The sequence below is a fragment of the Zalophus californianus genome, chromosome 8, assembly GCF_009762305.2.
Source record: "Zalophus californianus isolate mZalCal1 chromosome 8, mZalCal1.pri.v2, whole genome shotgun sequence".
Taxonomy (NCBI): domain Eukaryota; kingdom Metazoa; phylum Chordata; class Mammalia; order Carnivora; family Otariidae; genus Zalophus; species Zalophus californianus.
In genome coordinates, this window is record NC_045602.1 from 111,704,336 (window position 1) to 111,726,796 (window position 22,461).

At 46.9% G+C, this 22,461-nt stretch overlaps 1 pseudogene; it reads left to right on the plus strand.

Moving 5' to 3' along the window:
• Nucleotides 1-8,225: 8,225 nt before the first annotated feature.
• Nucleotides 8,226-21,311, plus strand: LOC113937605 (annotated as a pseudogene).
• Nucleotides 21,312-22,461: the final 1,150 nt, after the last annotated feature.

A 22,461-nucleotide genomic window follows, 5' to 3' on the forward strand; every position in this document is an offset into this window, starting at 1 on the left:
ATCGCTGCCACCAATGCCACCGCCTAATCCTAAAATTTTTGAATGGAGCCAGAAAAGACCCCGAATAGCCAGAAGAATGTTGAAAAAGAAAAGCAAAACTGGCGGCATCACAATTCTGGACTTCAAGCTCTATTACAAAGCTGTCATCATCAAGACAGTATGGAACTGGCACAAAACAGACACATAGATCAATGGAACAGAATAGAGACCCCCAAAATGGACCCTCAACTCTATGGTCAACTAATCTTTGACAAAGCAGGCAAGAATGTCCAATGGAAAAAAGACAGTTTCTTCAACAAATGGTGTTGGAAAATTGGACAGCCACAGGCAGAAGAAAGAAACTGGAACATTTCCTTACACCACACACAAAAAGAGACTCAACATGGACCTAAATGTGAGACAGGAGTCCATCAAAATCCTAAAGGAGAACACAGGCAGCAACCTCTTCAACCTCAGCCACAGCAACATCTTCCTAGAAACATCACCAAAGGCAAGGGAAGCAGGGGCAAAAATGAACTACTGGGACTTGATCAAGATAAAAAGCTTTTGCACAGCGAAAGAAACAGTCAACAAAACCAAAAGACAACCGACAGAATGGGAGAAGATATTTGCAAATGACAAATCAGATAAAGGGCTGGTAAATATAAAGAACTTATGAAACTCAACACCCAAAGAACAAATGATCCAATCAAGAAATGGGCAGAAGACATGAACAGACATTTTTCCAAAAAGACATCCAAATGGCCAACAGACACATGGAAAAGTGCTCAACATCGCTCGTCATCAGGGAAATCCAAATCAAAACCTCAGTGAGATACCACCTCACACCAGTCAGAATGGTTAAAATTAACAAGTCAGGAAACGACAGATGTTGGCGGGGATGTGGAGAAAGGGGAACCCTCCTACACTGTTGGTGGGAATGCAAGCTGGTGCAACCACTCTGGAAAACAGTATGGAGGTTCCTCAAACAGTTGAAAATAGAGCTACCATAGGATCCAGCAATTGCACAACTGGGTATTTACCCCAAAGATACTAATGTATGGATCTGAAGGGGTACATGCACCCCGATGTTTATAGCAGCAATGTCCACAATAGCCAAACTGTGGAAAGAGCCAAGATGTCCATCGACAGATGAATGGATAAAGAAGAGGTGGTATATATACACAATGGAATATTATGCAGCCATCAAAAGGAATGAGATCTTGACATTTACAACGACATGGATGGAAATGGACGGTATTATGCTGAGTGAAATAAGTCAATCAGAGAAAGACATGTATCATATGACCTCACTGATATGAGGAATTCTTAATCTCAGGAAACAAACATGTTGCTGGAGTGGTGGGGGATGAGAGGGATGGGGTGCTTGGGCGATAGACATTGGGGAGGGGATGTGCTATGGTGAGCACTGTGAATTGTGTAAGACTACTGAATCACAGACCTGTACCTCTGAAACAAATAATACATTATATGTTTAAAAAAAAAGAAGAAGAAGATAGCAGGAGGGGAAGAATGAAGGGGGGGAAATCGGAGGGGGAGACGAACCATGAGAAACAATGGACTCTGAGAAACAAACTGAGGGTTCTAGAGGGGAGGAGAGAGGGGGGATGGGCTAGCCTGGTGATGGGTATTAAGGAGGGCGCGTTCTGCATGGAGCACTGGGTGTTATATGCAAACAATGAATCATGGAACACTACATCAAAAACGAATAATGTAATGTATGGTGATTAACATAACATAATAAAAAAAAAGATGATATAGTGTCCTTCTGTGTCTCTAACTACAGACTTTAGTTTAAAATCTAATTTGTCTGATATAAGAATTACTACCCCAGCTTTCTTTTGAGGTCTGCTGGCGTGGAAGATGGATCTCCATCCCTTCACTTTCAGTCTGGATGTATCTTTAGGTTCAAAATGAGTCTCTTGTAGACGGCGTATGGATGGGTCCTGTCTTTTTATCCAATCTGCAACCCTGTGCCATTTTATGGGAGCATTTAGGCCATTCACGTTGAGAGTGATTATTGAAAGATATGAATTAATTGTCATCGTGTTGCTTGTGAAGACATTGTTTTTATAGATTGTCCCTGTAAATTTCTGTTGTATATCACTCTTGGGGTCTTTCTCCTTTTATAGAACCCCCCTTAATATTTCTTGCAGGGCCGGCTTAGGGGTCACATAGTCTTTCAGTTTCTGCCGGTCTTGGAAGTTCCGCATCTCTCCATCCATTCTAAATGACAGCCTTGCCGGATAAAGTATTCTTGGCTGCACGTTCTTCTCGTTTAGTACCCTGAATATGTCTCGCCAGGCCTTTCTGGCTTGCCAGGTCTCTGTGGATAGGCCTGATGTTATTCTGATGTTCCTCCCTCTGTACGTAAGGAATCTCTTGCCCCTAACTGCCCTTAAGATGGTTTCCTTCATTCTAAGATTTGCGAGTTTTACTATTACATGCCGGGCTGTTGGCCTGTTTTCCTTGATCTTGGGAGGGGTCCTCTCTGCCTCTAGGACACGAATGTTTGTTTCATTCCCCAGATTAGAGACATTCTCAGCTATGATTTGCTCAAATATATCTTGTAGTCCTCTCTCTCTCTCTACCCCCTCCAGGATTCCAATAATTCTGACATTGGAAGGCTTCATGGTGTCACTTATTTCTTTGATTCTATTTTCATGGATTCTGAGTTGTTTTTACCTGGCCTCCTCTTTTCCCTTTTTATCTATTAAATTGTCTTCCAGGTCACTTATTCATTCTTCTGCCTCACTTACCAAGCTGTTAGATTATCTAGATTAGATTGGATCTCATTGATATCATTTTTTTACTAAGGAAATGTTCATTTTATTTGTAATACTGGTTTTGCAGTTTTTAAAAAGAGTTGTTGACTTCTAGAGATATATACTAGAATATCTGCAGATCCAGTTACGTGATCAGGTATCTGCTTCAAAATAATATGTGAAGGGTGGAAATAGCCACATATCGATCCTTATTGAAACTGGGGAATAGGTACATCAAGGTAAATTATATACTTTTTCTGCTTGTGATTAAATTTCTTTGTAAAAGATGATAGAGAATCTTTTTAGGAATAGAGAGTACAGAAACTTGAAAATGCCACCGGTAGGTGATGTGGTGAGGGTTGCTTGTGGAGGCCTGGGAAGAATCATTCTGGAGACTCATGGTCTCTGGGAGCATGTTTCCTGCATATCCATGATCTCCCTGCATATTTCCTGTGTTAGAACCGTATTTCAGACCCACTATATGGTGTTTGCAATTATTCTGACAGTTGCCATGACCTTTTCAGATTTGCTCAAAACCCAGCCACCCACTTCATGTATCCACACAGAAAAAAATGTCCTAACTATAGCCTTTGTTGACACATCTCCTTGAAACAGGATGGTGAAACAAGTCCGGTCATCAGATAAGTCTGTGGCAATTTTCTCTTAGCCATTAATGCCATCAGCCATGGGGTAAAAGGAGTCTTTTAAACATACTGTCTCTGTCTTCCATATTGTGTGTATTCAGGTTTTCATGTCTTCTCTGTATTTAGTAAGGCTCATCATCAGTAATGGGGTCCTCATTGCCTGCCATGCATCTGTGTGATCCTGCTCCAAATCCTGTCCTTAAGTGGGCTCTCTTGGGTCCCTCCTACCACCGACTGTCACAGATTGGGTTCCTTGATTCACCACAGGGGCACCTTCAGCTCAGTTCATGATCCCAGAGACCTGGGATGGAGCCCTACATCAGGCTCCCTGCTCCATGGGAAACCTGCTTCTCCCTCTCCCACTCCTTGCTTGTGTTCCCTCTCTCTGTGTGTCTCTCTCTGGCTTGGTGGCAGGGCGGCTTGCTCTAGGAGGGCTAGTAGGAGATTTGGGCAGATCAGGAAGCCTGGAGAGCAGTCATTTACAGGGGAACTGCCGGGGCTTCCCGTAAGTGGTTCCCGGGCCCCTGCGGGTGCAATCTAGAGTCAGAATGTGTCTCATTGATATCATTTTTAAATTTGCCAATTCAGCTTTCATTTCTGCCCTTAGAGACTCTATTGTCTTCACAATTGCTAGCCTGAATTCCATCTCAGACATCTTGGTTATATCTGCATCCATTTGTAAATCTGCTGCATAAGTCATAATCTCTGAGTCTTTTCTATTTTGGGGGTTCCTCCTCCTAGTCATTCTGTTGATGGGTGTTTGAGAGTCCAAATTATTGACCAGAACCCAAGCAAGATGCACCTGTCTTCTTGGGACCTTAGGCTTGCTGGCCTCTTGTTCTCCCAGCCTGTCTTCTGGGGGAGGGGCCTGCCCTGCAGTTACTCAGACAACCCTGTTTGGGTGATGTTGCCCTGCCCCCTGTGGCGGCGGATGGGCTCAGTGGGAACCAGTTTTTGGAGGCTTTTGTTCTCTGGTGCCTTTCCCTGGCTGGTTTCCGCATCTCTTCCGAGAGTCAGAGCAGAAGAGACCGTTTCCAACCCTCTGCCTCAGCAGAGAGATCGCAGTCTGTTCTTCAGTGAGCTCTCCAGGCCACACTTGTCTCCATTTCTGTCCGTGCTGCTATAAACTGCAGCGTCCTGGGTTGTGCGCCCCTCCGCAGCACCCCCAGTCCTGCCTCCAGGTCTGGGCACGTCTCTGCCCTTTGTGCTTCTAAAATCGCCAGCCACTCCCAGTTCGCACCTGCCGGCCCTGCCGCTCCAGGTGTCCGCCCCAGGGGCTGCCCTAAAGTTCTCTCTCCACCGCTATCGGTCTGCGAGTCTGTGCCCCGTCCCCAGCACGCGAAGCTGTCACTCCCCAGCAGTGTAGGATCCCCACAGCCAGGCTCCTGCCCGCAGCTGTTTATCCTCTGATAACTGCCTGCAGAATCACGGTTCCCAGCTTCGTACCTCGAAACCAACCGCCTGCGATATTCTGTTTGTAGAGATCCAGATCTTCTTACAACTCAGGCTGATTTCGTGGGTGCTCAGAGTGGTCTGGTAGATATCCAGCGCAATTCTGGGGACCAGTGGAATTGGGTCCCTACTCCTCCACCATCTTTTTTCAAGGACCTAGATTAGTTTTTACCTTCATTAGAGTTGCACATGCACACGCTTCAAGAGGCAAATTATTCTATACATTCTTCATATGAGAACTGGAGCTTCCTGACCTCCCTGTTTTCCATCTCCCAGAAGCAACCATTTTCCACTCCTTTATTTGATTATTTTTAACTGATTCTTCTAGATTCTATTGCCAGATATCATAGAGCATGCTTACATTGTCTCAGCTTGTCTTCTCACCCATAGGCATTATTCACTGACTTCCAACTCTGAATGATAGGGATGCAATGCTTTGTTACTACGGACCCCACAGCACATGTGCGTATTTCTACCCCACCACCTTAATATTTTAATTTTATATAACGTCATAGTCAGTATCCACATTATAATGGCAATGACATTGTGTTTTATAGCTTAAATCTTTTTTTCCTTCAAGATTTTATTTAAAGTTAGTTCACATATAGTGTAGTATGAGTTTCAGCGGTAGAATTTAGTGTTTCACCAGTAACATATAACACCCAGTGCTTATTACATCAAGTGTCTCAACCTTGTAGCATTCCCAGTTTTTGTTTCCATTGATTCGCTCAAGTGTATTTTGTGCAGTCATCACCATATTCAGGGTAAAGAACAGTTTCACAGCTGCAGAGCTTACCCTTGTGCTAGCCTTTCTTAGTGAAGCCAGCCCCACCACCCAAATCTCTGGCACATGCCAATCGGTTCTCTATAACTTCAAGAATGTTGTGGAAGTGGAAATACACAGTATGGACATTTTGAGTTTGATTTTGTTCACTCCACATGATGCCTTTGGAAACTTACAAGTTGTGCACATGCAGATAGTTATTCCTTTTTATTGCTGAGTAGTATTTCCTGGTAGGAATGCACCAGATTGTTCAACCATTCACTTATCACTGGGCATTTTGCATGTTGCCAATTTTTGCCCATTACAAAGAAAGCTGCTCTAAACATTCACGCAGAGATTGTGTGAAGGCATGGTCTTCATTTTGCTCAGATATATGCCTGGGAGTGTGATCTCTGGGACATAAAACCCATTTCCTCTCCTGGAAGAATGGAGGAAATGATGCTTTTTGTTGGAGGCAAGCACACACAACTTCTTTTTTTAATAAAGATTTTATTTCTTGTTTAAGTAATCTCTACACTGAACTTGGGGTCCAAACTCACAACCGCAAGATCAAAGTTGCTCACTCCACCAACTGAACCAACCACACACCCTAAGCACATAAAATTTCCGAGGTCCACACTGCACTGTGCATGTGGGTTAAGTTTACCATTCCATCAATAAAGGGGTGGAATAGGGAGTCATTTCTGGAGCACACCTCATTCAACCCCAAAATGTTTTAAGCCCTGAAGAACCCATTTCTTCCTCCAGCTCAGTAGCTTTCTGTGGAGGCTGGTGCAGAATGAAGCCACAGGCCAACGACCACCAAGTGTCCTGGCTCAGGAGGTGGGACACAGGCCCAAGTGGTCTGTGTCCAGTGTGTCCATCTGGTCCAGTGTGTCATTCAAAGCTCTTGTTTCTTTGTTGATTTTCTGCTTAGATGATCTGTCTATTGCTGAGAGTGGAGTGTTGAGGTCACCTATTATTAATGTATTATTATCAATATGTCTCTTTATTTTGGTTAACAGTTGGCATGTGTAGTAGGCTGCTGCCATGTTGGGGCATAGTATTTACAATTATTAGATCCTCTTGGATCTATCCTTGTGGGATAGACCCTTTAAGAATGATACAGTGTCTTTCTGTATCTCTAACTACAGTCTTTAGCTTAAAATCTAATGGATGAAAGACCTCAAGGTGAGACAGGAATCCATCAAAATCCTAGAGGAGAACATAGGCAGTAACCTCTTTGACATCGGCCACAGCAACTTCTTTCAAGACACGTCTCCAAAGGCAAGGGAAACAAAAGTGAAAATTAACTTTTGGAATTTCATTGAGATCAAAAGTTTCTGCACAGCAAAGGAAACAGTCAACAAAACAAAGAGGCAACCCACGGAATGGGAGAAGATATTTGCAAATGACACTACAGATAAAGGGCTGATATCCAAGATCTAGAAAAAACATTTGAAACTCAACACCCAAAAAACAAATAATCAAGTCCAAAAATGGGCAGAAAACATGAACAGACACTTCTCCAAATAAGACAAGAAATTCCTAACAGGCATATGAAAAATGTTCATCATCATTATCCATCAGGGAAATTTAAATGATAACCACATTGAGATACCACCTTATACCAGTCAGAATGGTAAAAATTGACAAGGCAAGAAATAACAAATGTTGGAGAGGTTGTGGAGAAAGGGGAACCCTCTTACACATTTGGTTGGTACAGCCACTCTGAAAAACAGTGTGCAGGTTCCTCAAAAAGGTAAAAATAGAGCTACCCTATGGCCCAGCAATTGCACTACTGGGCATTTACCTCAAAGATACAGATGTAGTGAAAAGAAGGGCCACATGCACCCAATGTTCATAGCAGCAATGTCCACAATAGCCAAACTGGGAAAGAGCTGAGATGCCCCTCAACAGATGAATGGATAAAGAAGAAGTGGTCCATATATACAATGGAATATTACTCAGCCATCAAAGCATTTTTACTCAACTTTTACATCAACATGGATGGAACTGGAGGAGATTATGCTAAGTGAATTAAGTGAAGCAGAGAAAGCCAATTATCATATGGTTTCACTTTTTTGTGGAACATAAAAAATAGCATGGAGGACATTAGGAGAAGGAAGAGAAAAAGAAAAGGGGGGAGATCAGAGGGGGAGACAAACCATGAGAGACTATGGACTCTGGGAAACAAACTGAGGGTGTTAGAGGGGAGGGGCGTGGGGGATGGGTTAGCCTGGTGATGGGTATTAAGGAGGGCCTGTACTGCATGGAGCACTGGGTGTTATAAAGAAACAATGAATCATGGAACACTGCATCGAAAACTACTGATGTACTCCATGATGACTACATAACTTAATAATAATAAAAAATAAATTTAAAAAATGTAAGAAGAGGCCCTTCTCACCATGTGAGGCCTTCTCTGCCTGACTTCTATTTCACAATCCAGAAGTAGATTGCTGCCCCACAGCCATATCACTGCATCATGGACTCTTCCTCTTATATCCCAGGAGGGGCGGAGTTTTCTTCTCCACAGAACAGAGGTCCCATCTCCTCAGCACACACATTTGCAGAGAGCAGGATCCACAGTCCTCCACAATGCTGGTCCCCACCTCCAGGCCCTGCCTTCCTTACCTGCTGCTGGCTCTGCTGTTGGGACTCACAGGTAAGCATTGCCTTGGGGGAGACTCCCCATTCCCTGCCCCGTCGACCTTCCCCCACCCTTGGACATTTAGGGCCTCCAGGTAAGCACAGGTATGCTACCCAGACCCTCCACAGAAGGTCACAGATTGGGTATCATCTGAGAGCATGAAGTCAGGGATCTGAGCATTTCCTCTATGGATCCATCACCTGCAGCTGGTTACCAGAAGCATCCAAATAGTTGATGCAATTGGTAACAATGACAACTTTGTGTGTGTTCATTGATCTAATATTCACAACATCCTTGCCTGATAGCTCAGACTGTACTCCAGATTTGCAGATGGGGAAACTGAGGAGAAGAGAGGAACTAGCCCAGTGTCACCTCCCTGAGTCAGTGGAGCAGCTGGGATTCCTGTCCAGGCCACTCAACTCAACGGTTCATTCCGTTCCCCATCTTATGCTGCTTGGCTCCTCAGTGGAGGCTAATTGCAGAAACATCAGAAAACACAGAGAGGCAAACAGAAGAATAGCCATCACTTATCACACTCAGAGGTCTCCAGAGTTCCACTTATGCTGTATGTACTCACAAACTTTTGTTAATGATGCGCTGGATGTTTCCAATGTGCCAAATTGTCACTGAAGTTTAACAAGTATTATAATTCACTTAATCCTCAAAACAATCTGTATACTAGCATGCTAGGCTACACTTTCCATATACAGGGAATGCACTTACGTGTGTGTGTGTGTGTGCATGTGTGTGTGTGCACACGCATAGGAGTGGGCATAGGGAAGGGTACGCCCATGCATATGCCCACAGACATGGGATTTTTGAAAACACTTTGTTTTTTCTCCTCATATCACATCCAGTCTATGTGAGATGCACATTGAACAGATGTTTGGTTCCCTGTCTCTCAGGTACTCACCCTCTTTTTTAATTCTCTAAACCTACTTCTCACCCTCTACCAATCTCTTAAGTTAAACAAATTTCTCTCTTGGTAAAATGATTAGAATCTTGTGCATTACTACCTTAGAGATCCCTCCATGCTGGACTCAAGTGGGCGGGGAAAGAAAGGAATAAAAATTCAGAGACTCCTGCCTGTGTGATCTGCATCTAAAATTATATCCATATGCATACCACGATCAGAATCATCTAGTGTCCACTGATATTTCCATGCCTCAGGAAATCTCATGAGTGATAACTTTCTAAATTCCTGAGTACTCACCATGTGCCACACACACTTGTAAATGCCTGTCCATTATGTCATGTGTCTTTGCATCCAAGGTAGACATTCTTGTCACCCCTACCTTGCAGATAAGAAAAGGAGGCACAGAAAAGTCCAAGGTCACTCGGTATAAATGGTAGGGCTAGGATTTGAACCAAGGCAGTCTGATTCTGGATCTCACAGGTCTAACCATTGCTCTTTTCAAACACTAAGGCCCCACTTCCATCCCATGAGATTTCTGCAGAACTTCTAATCAGTGTGGGGAAGGGTTTGGTGTGGTGAAGAATACATGTAGTTTGCTTCTATCAGATGCTTCTGCTTTCTGGGTATATGCAACTGTTTCTTTCCTCCAAGTCATCTATGTGGGAAACTCAGCTTCTGATATAATGTCCCGAGAAATTCTCCACTGAAAATAGACTTCGTGGTGTAAGAAAGGGGTCACATTGGGCAATTCAGACATTATACAAATATTAACTATATACCTACTAGGGGACAAGAACTGTTACATGAACATAGGGCATATTAATGATAAAAGAGACAAAGAAGTGGCCTTCGTAGAAGTCCTATCATAGTGGGGGAAAGGACAGGAGACAACAGACAACAAATCAGTCAATAACACAGAATATATAAAGTGATGAATGTGAAGGAAAACACATGACAGTACAGCTGGATATGACAATGAGAGAATCTTCAGGGTAAGATGTATTTGAATGGGCAGCCTGGGTGGGCATCATAGAGAAGGTAGACTTGAGCAAAGATTGTAAGAAGGTGGGGGAGTGAGCCATGTGATTTTCTGGGGGAAGAGCCTTCCTGGACAGCATGGGAACAGCATGAGAGTAGAATCCTCTTGCTCTGCTCAAGGATCTGGGCTTTTATTCTGAATGAAATGGTGGCTATTGCAAGGTTTGGAAAACAGAAATGACATAATCTGGTGTGAGTTTTAGAGTATCCTAGCATTTGTTTGAGAATGGAGTACCACAGGGCATAGAGAGAAGCAGCTAGAGCACTCAAGACATCCAAGCAAACGAGGAAAAGCACCAAGACAGCAGCCAGGAGGAAGGGGAAAGAGGTCAGATTGTGGGTGCATGCAGCAGGGGAGTCCTTAGGTGTCCTGGTGCATAGGACTTGAGGTGGGAAAGAAAGACACCCAAGGGTTGGGAGCTAAGCATCTGGGAAAATAAAGGCGCCTCAGCTGAGATATGCAAGCATGTGTGGGAAACTGAGTTCGGTTTAGGACATGTTACTGTGACAGGTTTACTTCTATCTAACGAAAAAGTCAAATGGTGTTTTTGGACATCCAAATCATAGTTCAGAGGCAAGGCCTGGGCCAGAGATGGAAATAGGAGGATTATAGATACACAAATGGTAGAGTTTTCCCCTTGCCTTGGCCCCTCTTGACTCTCTGATCCCTCTGACCCCTTCCCTCCCATGTTCCCTCATTTCTCCCTCCATGGTGCATTCCTATTTCTTCCCATTTTTGTCTTAGCAGTTCAGCTTGCCGACCCCAATCTTCTTCTGTCTGTAATAGCACGTGCTCTCCTGAGGAGGCATATTTGGTTGCAAATAATACTAAGAGCATGGGTTTTACCAGCTCACACTCTGCAAGGGTGAACCTCGGATTTTCTCCCTGAGGAGTAGTTAAGAAATGGAAAAGAACACTGGGTGTATGAGTCGGGCCACAGCAGTCTGCTCCTCTGATTTAAATCCCTGCCTGGTTTTTAGGACATTCAAGTAAGAAGGAATGATTTCATATTTCTTGATGTCTCCAGACACTGGCTAGTCACCAAGGCAGGAAATCCAACTGCAAAGTCAGACCTGCTCTGTGCCACATCACTGAGTCTCTGTGACTTCATCCTCATTTGTGATACAGTCTCAAGTTACAGGCTCGTGGTGAGGTCTGCATGCCATGTACATGCAACGTGCCGAGCTCAAGGCCCGCTCACGTTGTGCACTCAGTCAGTGAGCTGTGGATACACACATGAGGAGACATCCAGGATCACATCAGGATGATCTTTGTTTTCCCTCCAGGTGTGGCAGGTGAGATGGAGCTGCAGGTGATCCAGCCTGAGAAGTCAGTGTCTGTCACAGCTGGACAGACAGCTACTCTGCGCTGCACCCTGACCTCCCTGCTCCCCAGTGGGCCGGTTGAGTGGTTCAGGGGAACAGGGCCAGCCTGGGAGTTAATCTTCAGTTTCAGAGGAGGTCACTACCCCCGAGTGACAAATGTTGCAGACACCACAAAGAGAAACAACTTGGACTTTTCCATCCGCATCAGTAACGTCACCCCAGCAGACAGCGGAACCTACTACTGTGTGAAGTTCCAGAGAGGGACCCCTGATGTGGAGTTTAAGTCTGGACCAGGCACTCAACTCATAGTGAGCGGTGAGTATGGCATGGGCCTCCTTTGTCCCCTGCTTGTGACAACAAGTCAATAAGAATGCCCTCCATTGTCTGAGCAACAGCTAAGTGTCGGGTGTTGGGGTGGGTGCCCCTAACTTCAGCCCCTTCCATAGATCACGGAGTTGAGGCCTGGGGAGGTCGTGTTATTTGCTCAGGGTCACCTGGCTGGGAAACAGTGGAAAAATCTAGAAGTCCAGTCTGCCAGCTCCACAACTCACCTTTTCCAATCCTGACCAGCCCTCTTGGTCCAGGAATGAGGGACTAATAGTCTGAGTGACTTGATCAGTCGTATGGCCCAATGTTACTCCTGCCTCCAGAGAATGCTCTCCTCCTTGTGGCTGACTCTTCTCTACTCAGCACTTACTGAGCACCTGCTGTGTGCAGGCTCCGCTCTGGGTGCTGGGGAAGCAGCAGGGAACAAAACAGACAAGGGCTCCTCTCTCATGAAGCCTACATTCCCTTCCCTTCCCTTCTGTGGACTAATGCACTCAGGGCAGGGAGGTGGGACAATGTCTTCTTTCTCTCAGCTTCAGAAGAATCACAGTAGAAGACGCACAGGCTCACTGTTTACTCTGAGAGCCCAGGTTGGAGAAGATGCCAGGGGTTGGGCATTTGCTGTGGGTCTGTCCAGAAAAGCTTCATGCAATTCCAGGACTGACTCACATGATAGTGAATGAATCTACCCACAGCCCCTGGACAGATACAAATAGGCTGTACCCTGATTGTGCACGTGTTACAGAAGTTCCCAGTGGAACTTCCCATGCCTGGGCACCAGCACTAGTACGAGGCTCCACCACCAGGCAGATCTGTGCCTCCTAGAAGAACACTCCTTCCTCTTCCCCAAGCTGCCCACACAGCTGATGCCCTGGATGAGAATGGATGGAGTCAGAAGGGACCATCTCAGCCCCTTTTACAGATGAGGACACTGAGGCTCAGCAGAGATGGCCTGAGCAGGGAAAGGAACCACAGCCTGGCTCACAGCCCTGCTCTCTGCACACTCACTGTGCTGGCCAAAGTGGGAGAAAGTTCCAGCCCTGTCCTTGAAACTCTTGTAAATCTTGTATTGTTCTCTTTTTCAGCAGTAAGCATTAAGAAAACTCACAGGGAGAGGTGGGTTAGCTTTGTACCCCCAGATCAGACAGATATGCAAACATCTTTAAAGTGTTGAGCCTATTCCTAGAGGGCATGACTCCTCACATGTAAGATCATCAGGAGTCTTTCCCTGTTGTGTGGTGTTGCTGCAACACGGAGCAACCTGGGGCAGGAACCTGGACAGAACAGAGGGGCTGGACAATCCCAGCAACACTGGGCACCCCATTCCTGGCTCTGCAGACTGAGGATGACTGGGAGGCACATTCTGGAGGGTGTTTTCGGTCCCCTGAGCAAGAGTGCATATTCTAGACTCAGCCGTCAGGACTCCACAACTTCCCTCTGTTGTAAAAGAGGCAGCAGGTCTGGGCACCCTGAGTGACCCCTCCCCATAAGTGCTTGCAGTGGAAAATCTCAGAGGGAATAGGAGGGAGGCGGGCACTGTCAGGCTGGAGAAGGTGAGACACTTGCTCTGTTGTGGATGAAACAGTTGGAGGCCACAGGAAGTCCCCTGGGAAGCAGTGAGGAACGAGGAGCAGCCCCTTTGTAACCGGACCAAAGTGGGTTGCCTCCTTGGTGAGGTAGAGACAGACACTCCCCAGGCGGAGCACTGGTACCCACAAAGTTGTCTTTGTACAGATAAGGGATCACAGGGAATAATTTCCAAAGCCCTGATGCTAAACAGGGGCAAGCAGGCTCTATTGATTAGGGTTGAGATGAATATCCCAAGGGGGATTTTAACAGTATAAGGAGGCTGAGGTTACTGTCAACCATTTTCTGATTCATCTGCTCCTTTCCATCTGCATTTCAGTGATAAATTCTAAGCAAAATTGCTTGCATTCTCTTACTTGCCCCTACCTGCAACCCCGGGGAGGAGAAATGCATGCTGTCCCACGTCACAGAGGAAGAGCCACGCGGTGCCACGGCCACACCTCCCGTGGACTGGCCAGCCTGGTCCTGGCTTCCATTGGGGTCCCGCCCCACCCCCGCTTCCCCTGCACAGACTGCTGCACAGGGTCTGTGAACTCAGTGAGGTTTGCAGGGAGGCGGCTATGATGGTTGATACCAAGAGTGAGACCCCTCAGAAATGTTGTTCCTATGCCCAGGTCGGTGGGAACTCACCTGGCAGAGATGAGAAGGGGGACTTGAACTAAGCCCCAGAACTGCACCTGGGCCCAGGTCCCCGACTCAGAGTTCAGCTCTGGAACCTCGGGTCCTCCTCTGTGGGAGAGGAGATGACACGGCCCTCCCCACACAATCAGAAGGGTGGAGGGTTCTTCACAGTGTCACACACGTATCCTTAGTGCTGATCACCACAGTCATCTTACTGTTCATAAATGCTCCTCTTGTAGCCAAACCCTCTCCCCCCGTGGTGTTCAGGCCTCGTCTGAACAGACTGTCAACTTCACCTGCAACTCCCACGGCTTCTTCCCCAAAAACATCACCCTGAGATGGTTCAAAAATGGGAATGAGCTGGCAGCCTCCCAGACCACCATGGACCCGGAGGGAAACAGCACTTCCTACAGCATCTCCAGCATAACCAGACTGGTGCTGGCCCCGGGGGACGTTCACTCCCAGGTCATCTGCGAGGTGACCCACGTGACCCTGCAGGGGGGCCCTCCTCTTTGTGGGACTGCCAACTTGTCTGAGGTCCTCCGAGGTAGATGCCCCTCACCCCCAGCCCAAGCCCGGGTCTGGCCCCCAAGTCTCCAAGCCTGCCCTTCCCCCCAGTCTCTGCCCCAGGCCTTCCATTGCCTGGAGTCTGACTCCTGACAGACCCTCCCAGTCACCCTGCACCTAGATGTATGGTCCCCTCCGATGGTTTTTCATGGCAGCTGGGGGGTGAACACCTATCATGTGCCAAGCACTGTGCTGGGTAGGCCATTTACTTTACCAAAGCAATTCCAATTATTGAGCACCTGCTGTAATCCACGCCACCGTGTGCTTGGTGATGTCATTTATTTTGCTAATTATTCTATCCCCGCTGCATGCCACGGGCTGAGTATCTTGATTTCACTCATTCTTACCCTAATAGGAGCTACCAGTCCTTGAGCACCTACTGTGTGCTGGGCACTCTGCTTAAGGGTTTCATTCATATGCGAAGACTACCCTCAGTGTTTGAGCACCAGCTGCATGCCTAGCCCTGTTCTGGGTGATTCCCTTGCTGTGTGGGGGGAGCTGAGTTCTCGAGCCCCTCCCCCGTGGTCGGTCTGTTCCATGAGGTCAGAGCTTCTGCTCTGTGCTCTTTCAGTTCCGCCCACCTTGGAGGTTTCCCAGGAACCCGTGGCAGGGGACCAGGTGAAGGTCACTTGCCAAGTGAAGAAGTTCTACCCCCAGCGCCTACAGCTGACCTGCTAGGAGAACGGAAACGTGTCCCGAACAGAAATGGCGTCGACGGCCTCGAACCTCATAGAGAACAAGGAGGGGACCTTTAACTGGACGAGCTGGCGCCCGGTGAACTCATCCGCCCACAGGGAAGATGTGGTGTTCACCTGCCAGGTGCAGCATGACGGGCAGCCTGTGGTCACCAAAAACCATACCCTCGTGGCCTCTGCCCACCAGAAGGACCAGGAAACCCATAAAACCCAGGGTGAGGCCTCAATGCCGACTGTCCTGGCACTTTAAATTTTATCTTTTTTTAACATTAAAAGTAGTAATTCCTGTTTATTATGGAATAATCTAGAGGTCTGTAGATATAAAGGCAAATTTTACAGTGATTAAGTCACCACCTCTGGCCAGCCACCCCCTCCTCCTGTTCTTTCTCACCTGAGCTAGGTCTCTATCCCTTCTAGACCTTTCCATCATCACCCCAGTAAATGTCTGTACCTTCCACTCTGAAATTCTGGAAGGCACCCTGAGGACCTGGAGTTTTGAGTCTTAACCAGGCTCCCGGGTGACCGTGTATGGTCACACCTGGGGTCTCCTTTCTCCCTTTATTTGTGACAGCAGACTGGCAATATTCATGATCGTTCACAGCACATTTACTTTATGCCAATTCCAGTTCATTGCTGGTCTCCTTTCCTGCTTAACCAAAACCCTGTGACCTGGAATTTTACAGAAGGGAATCAGGGAGCAATGAGGGACAGATGGTGATGATATCCTGCCCTTAGGCCACTTGCTGAGCTAAACTAGTCTAGGGAAAATTGAGTCCCTGAAAATGGACCAGCAACCTGTACAAAAACAAAACAAAACAAAAAAACAAAAAGCATGTGTTGATTATAGCAGCAGGGCATTGTCCCAAGGAACTATGGAGTCCCCTTTCTACAACCAAAACATTCCTTATTTCTCTCTCATGTAACATCAGGAGGAGGTCGAACCAGGTTTCCAAGAGTCTTTGTTCCAGAAATTCTTTCAAAGGCCCATGTTCCTTCTAACATGCCCTATGACATTGTCCTCATGGCTGGGTCAACACTGGGTCAACGAGTGTTCATGTCCCTGCTGGCTGGGACAATAGAGAGGGGAAGGCGAAAATGAATGATTTCTCTTAAAACTAGGGGTATGCAGAAGTTGCATAATTGTGTCTAATAATGGCTTAGTCATGGATGCACTTCCAGTTTCCAAATGGAGTCGACAATTGTGTGGTCATGTGATTAATGACATTATTTTTTCTATAAAACCAATACTGTTACACACTTAGTAAAATTAATAATTCCTAATATCATCTAAAATGGAGTATATATTCCGATTTTTCAAAGCTTCTTCTATTAACTTTATTTTGTGGACCTAACTTGGTTTTAATTCACCTGTGAGTGCTTAAAGGAATTTCCCTGTGGAACACCTGCATCTCCACCATTCGTTTTTTCATTTGAAAAGAATCTGAATAGCGAGGGTTACTCAAATTCCTCATTTCATATCGGATGCTTGTGGTAGGCTGTGCCTTTGAGAAATTGGGTCCTTTTTCTCTGAGTTGTCAAATTTCTGCACATAGAGCTGCTCCTAATATTACCTGGTTATCTTTGTGATGTCTGTAGGGTTTTCAGTGATATCCCATTTTATTCCTGATACTGGAAATGTGTCAGTTCTCATTTTTTTCATCGTCACGACTGCTAGAAGTTTTCCAAATTTCTCCGTGCTTTCAAAAAACCCATGTTTGTTTCAGTGATTTTCTCTATTTGTTTTTAATTCCTTTGCTTTTTCTCCTCTTTTTTCTTTCTTTCTGCTTGCTTTCAGTTTATTTTGCTCCTCCTCACTTTTAGAAATGGGAAAAAAGATTATTGAATCTAGACTTTTCTTTGTTCGAACGCCACGACTGGGCCTCCTTCTGTGCTTGGGAGTCAGGAGTGTGGAGCCAGAATACTTGGTGTGTGTTCTTCCTCCAGTATGGAAGGACGTAGCCCACCTGCCTTCCTCTTCCACCTTTCAGATTCCTCCATGCTTGGACCTCATGTGATTTCCAGGGGCAGGTTCTGAGCCAGGAGAGCAGGGAGAGACTAGTCCACACATTCTCCTATGGACGAGTTTGGGTTTGGTGTTTAGTCTTTGAACTTTCACTGGGACTCAGACCATAGCCATTACCTCTGGTGCTTCCAGAATTCCTGAAATAGCTATCTTCCAGGGTTCTAAGGCTGAGAATAGATTTTAGAGTGTCTGGGTTGGCAACTGGAGCTATGTGCAGGATGCCTATATGATCCTACTGTGCCAGGATGTCACAGCCTCCCCTGGGCATTCCAGGGCACCAACCACTGCCATCCCTTCTGGATCCAGTGGGTCTGGCATAATGGTGCACATCTTTTTCTACATGTTTATGGTATTGAGGTGTTTCACAATATTTCTAGCTTAAATGAGCTCCCTTCTCTCAGTATAGCATGACCACGTATGTTACTGGGACTTGGGGATGGTTGTCTGGTTTGGACCCTGGGACAGCAGTTCTGAGGCCACTGAACTTTCTGGTTCTTCTTTCAAGACCCCAAGTTTGTCTCCTCCATTTTTCCTTCTCCCCCTCACCACTCAAATTTGAAACAGCACCTCTTCCTTCTTTTTTACTTTTTCCCATGAAGTCATGCATTCTAAATTGTGCCTGTCCCTTTTATTCATACCTATCCTTTTAAAATTTCCCTGTCTCCTTGTATTAGGTTCCTCTTGCTGCTGTAATAATTAGGACATGCTTAGTGGTTTAAAGCAACACACATTCATTCCATCCATTACTAGACATGAAAGTCTAAACTGGGTGGTAGGTCCGAGTTCCTTCTAGGGACTCTGGGGGAGAGTGTGTGTTCTTGCTGCTCCAGCTCCTAGAGGCAGCCCAACCACTTGGCCAAGGGCCCCACACCCTCTGACCTCTGCTGTGATCATCATGCCTCCGGCTCCCACTGTCCTGCCTCCCTCCTTACCTGGGGAGAGTCTCTGTGATTAAATTGGCTCCACTCAGAAAGTCCAGGATAATGACCCACTTTAGACCCTAGCTAATTACCATTCAGGCTCTCCTGCCATGTAAGGTACCCCATATTCACAGACTCTGGGGGTCTTGGGGCAAACCACTTAAGTCAGGCATACCTTGAAAACCCTTCCTATGATCTGTGTCCTGATCTTCAGGACACGTTTCCAAATTTTCTAAATTAAGCTTGATTTAATATGGGCAGTGGGATTTCCAAGTAATTCTCAGGCTCCTTGGCTACCTGCCTTTGTCTTTTTCTCCTGCCCTTTCCCATGGTTGGTGAAGGTGGGAGGGGAATGGCATAAAGGGTATGCATTTGGATTTGGAGAATATTATCCTTTGTCTCCCAGAGATTTTGCAGTTTGGGCATTGCTCTTCAAGGACTACCGAGAGCCGGTTCTCCATAGAATTTATGGTCCTTTTATTGTTTCTCCTTTGGGTTGAGAGGCCGTAATTGGAGATGAGTAGCTAAGCTGTGTGTTGTCCTCAACAGCCCATTAGAACCCAAAGGGTTTTGAAAGCCTCCGCCCCAATGTCCCTATCCTACATCTCAGAATCTATCTCCCATATTTCCCCATCAGGGTTCTATTCTGGTAGAGCAGATGCAGTGTAGCTGAGAATTCAATCCTCTCTGTAGCACTGATACTTCATGATTTCGTTGGACCCAACTGTGTCCTCGGCTTTTTCTTCGCTCCCGTCTAGGAGGTAACAGTCTGCACTGTTGCCCAGGAGTCCTCTGACTTTCATACATAACCTTTCATGTGTGATCAGTCAGTCTTCACTTTGCATTGTCTTTCTCCGAAGGATTAATGCCCAGCAATAGCCACCCAACCCATAGTTCTTACACTTACCAACTCATTTCCAGAATGCTGGGGTACGTCCCTCCTCTGCTTACACCTTTGCAGGTCACCATGGTGAGGTTTCAGCAGTGACAAGAGCAGGGCAAGCTGGCACCTACTCTACTCTACCTCCTCCCAGGGCTGGGGTCCTCTTGGCCAGCCAACTGACAAAGACTCTGCTCCAAATGTGCCCATTAGAGCTGACTTTCCAGACCCCACCCAGACAAACTACACACATCAGGTGACTCGGGAAGCAGACTCTCAGATGATATGAGAAGGGGAAAGCTCACTCTGGGGTGCTGTGTGATCCACATGTGTGAGAGGGGGAAGGAGGCAGAATTGGTAAAGGGAGTTGTTGAACACAGTACAGCCCAGCAAGTCTCAACCTCGGACAGAGAGCTGGGGAGCCGATGCTCTTCGTGAGTTGTTTTAAATGGAGAAAATTGGCTAAGCCTCTGTACCCCCACTTCTTCCAGCCCTCTACTGTAGGTTGCCCTCTAGAAGCAGGTGCAACTGTGGGCAATACAGCTCTTTGAACTGAGAGAAAGTCCGGGCGGGGGCCCACCCAGCTGAGACTTGCCATCCTCCAGCACACCAGGGGCAAATATGGTGAGGTCTCTGCTCCTTCCTTTAAGATTACTCCATATATTTCCAAATTTTATTTGAAATTCTTTATTCAAATATAAAAGCAAAATGGGTCGTTGCAGAAATTCAAAGTATCTGAAGGTGTATTTACAGATCCAACCTCTATATCCAACAAATGATGTCAGCTGATATTGGACTTGGAGTCCAGGTGGGCTGGATGGTGTTTGAAACCCTCCTGAGCATTAGACCCCATTTCCTTGTCTCCCCATGGTGTTGTCCAGCCAGCAGGTCTCCTCAGGTCAGGTCATCCCACCTTCACCTCTGTACATGGAGTCTTTAAGCCCTGTGCATGGAGCAAAGCAGGGCAGCCTTGCCTCTCACTGACCATGACACCTGTTCTCACTCCACTTGAGGCCAGGCTGGCCTTTGGTACTATGACCCACAGAGTTTGGATTTGTCTTGGTCCAAAGACAAGGTCTCAGAGTCATCCTGCAGGACAGCAGGGAGGAATTTTCCTGGGTCTAAACCACTTCATCTTTTGACCCTCTGTAAACTATGAGCCTGTTCCCTCCTCAGAAAGAGGGTATAGACCTGCCCCATGTGTGTGAGGACCAATTCAGTAAACCAAACTTACACGTTACTGAGTGTTCATTCTCCCCAACCTCTTCCCTCAAGGACGCCTGGCAGTAAGAAAGGGGTGAATGAGATGAAGAACTTCTTACCCCAAACCTGCCTTGATCCTGAGTGCAGGGGAAGAGATCCATAAGCTTCAGAGCATTGATAAGCTTGAGTTGCTTCAGGGAGAGTACGTGGAGGCCCCAGGGAATGGACTCCTGGGTGCCCTCTCTCATGGTACCTGTGTCAATTCTTTTCCAGACCCAAGGCTATCTACTCCACTCCTGGTGGCTCTCACCCTGGGCTCAAAGCTGCTGCTGCTCATCATTTTCTCTGTCATCTATGCTCACAAGAAGCAAGGGCCTGACTGTAAGTAGTGGGTCAGGGAGGACAGGCCAAGGTCAGTCCCAGAGGGAGCAAGGTCAGGAAAAGGGGCAGACCACAGGTCACACAGGGCCAGGGCCCGACTGGAGTAAAGAGCATGTGACACACCTCCCTTGATACCCTCAGGAGTCTCAGGGATCCCAACTTCCTGAAGTGTGTGTGTGGTGGAGACTTTAGCCTATAAGAGCTGGGCAGGGTCAAAGACTTCAAAGAGTGTGCACCGAGTCCTAGGGAATCTGGGAAGGAAGTGGGCAGAGGGGTGAATGAGAGGCAGCTGGGTGGGAGGAACCCTTGGAGATCATCTCTAAGTTATTTGAGCACTGGGGCTCCGTCAGGCACAAGGAGTCCACATTTAGGAGAATGCTGACAGGTGCCGGATGGCGGCTGTGAGGATGGTTCCTGCCTGACCCTCTGTGGGATACACTGGTGGGGATGGGGATGCGGATCAGGCCCTAAGGGAGGAAGGCTTAGGTGGCAGAGTTCTATATCAGGGGCTGCCTGTCCTCTCACAACAGGTGTCCCAGGAGGAAAATAGCACCGAGGATATAGGAGACACGGGCGGAACATTTCTGGAATAATGAGCAGATAATTAACTGTGAACATGGGTCCCACAGGTCCTTCCTTCCTCCCCTGCTACATGCCACCCTCAGACTCTGCTGCCTGCTCCATTCCCTGAAGGGCCCAGCCTAAGAGAAGGAACAACTAGAAGCTTCCACAATTCTGACCCAGATGTCTTGCTTCCCCCGAGACCCACGTGCCCATAGTTCCTGCTGCTCCTTCTCAGGGTCCTTGATGCCCCCAGAGCTAGGTCTTCATACCAGGTCCTCAGCAGGGGCCATGGGAACGTGATCTGGGGACTGATGCATGGATCTCTGCCTGGAATGTGAGAAACAAGTCACATCTACACAGAGCAAGTATCTCTCATCCATCTCCTGGGGACCGTGACCATGAACTACACACTCATGTCCATGTTCTCAGGAGTTATTCCTGCCAAGCCCCAGCCTCCCCAGCCTTGGTGAGGTTCTCCATTTGGTCTTAAATAGAATGCATCCCATCCTGGTTTGCAGAGGAGAAATGATTTCTTTCTTCTTTGCCTACATGTGCTACTCTTCAGTCCCAGAGGGAAGATTCACTCCTCCCTGTGATGGGAACACTGCTCTTCTGTCCCCTTCATCCTTCCCAACCCCACTGCTCATGCACTCGGGCTGGCAGTCCAGAAGCCTAAAGCCATCCTTAACATTCTTTCTTTATATCCCACATTCAATTCTGCCTTCAGAATGCTGTGTCCAGTGGTAGGATGGTAAACGTGAAACAATCCACTCTCGGAAAGAAAAAGAAGCCTGATTGGTAGTGCTTGTGGACTTCTGTGATGTCAACACTTCCACTGTGACCAATTACAAGCTTACGGTGTTTAACAACTCACTTGTAAAATTCCTGAAAAGCTCTCAGGAGTGAGTGCAAGGCTCCTCCCACACTCCAGTGAGCTCCCCCCAGAATCTGCGCACTGCTCACTCCCAGGGCTGCTCCCTGGTCTCAGCCACCAGCATTCCTTCATGGACTATTGCTTTGTCTCTAACAGGCTCTCCAGTTTAAGCCACAGTGATTCTATGGAAATGGAAGTCAAACTGTGTCTCTCCTCTGCTTCTTGCCCCTATGAATCTGTGTGGCTCATCTCTCCCTCTTTC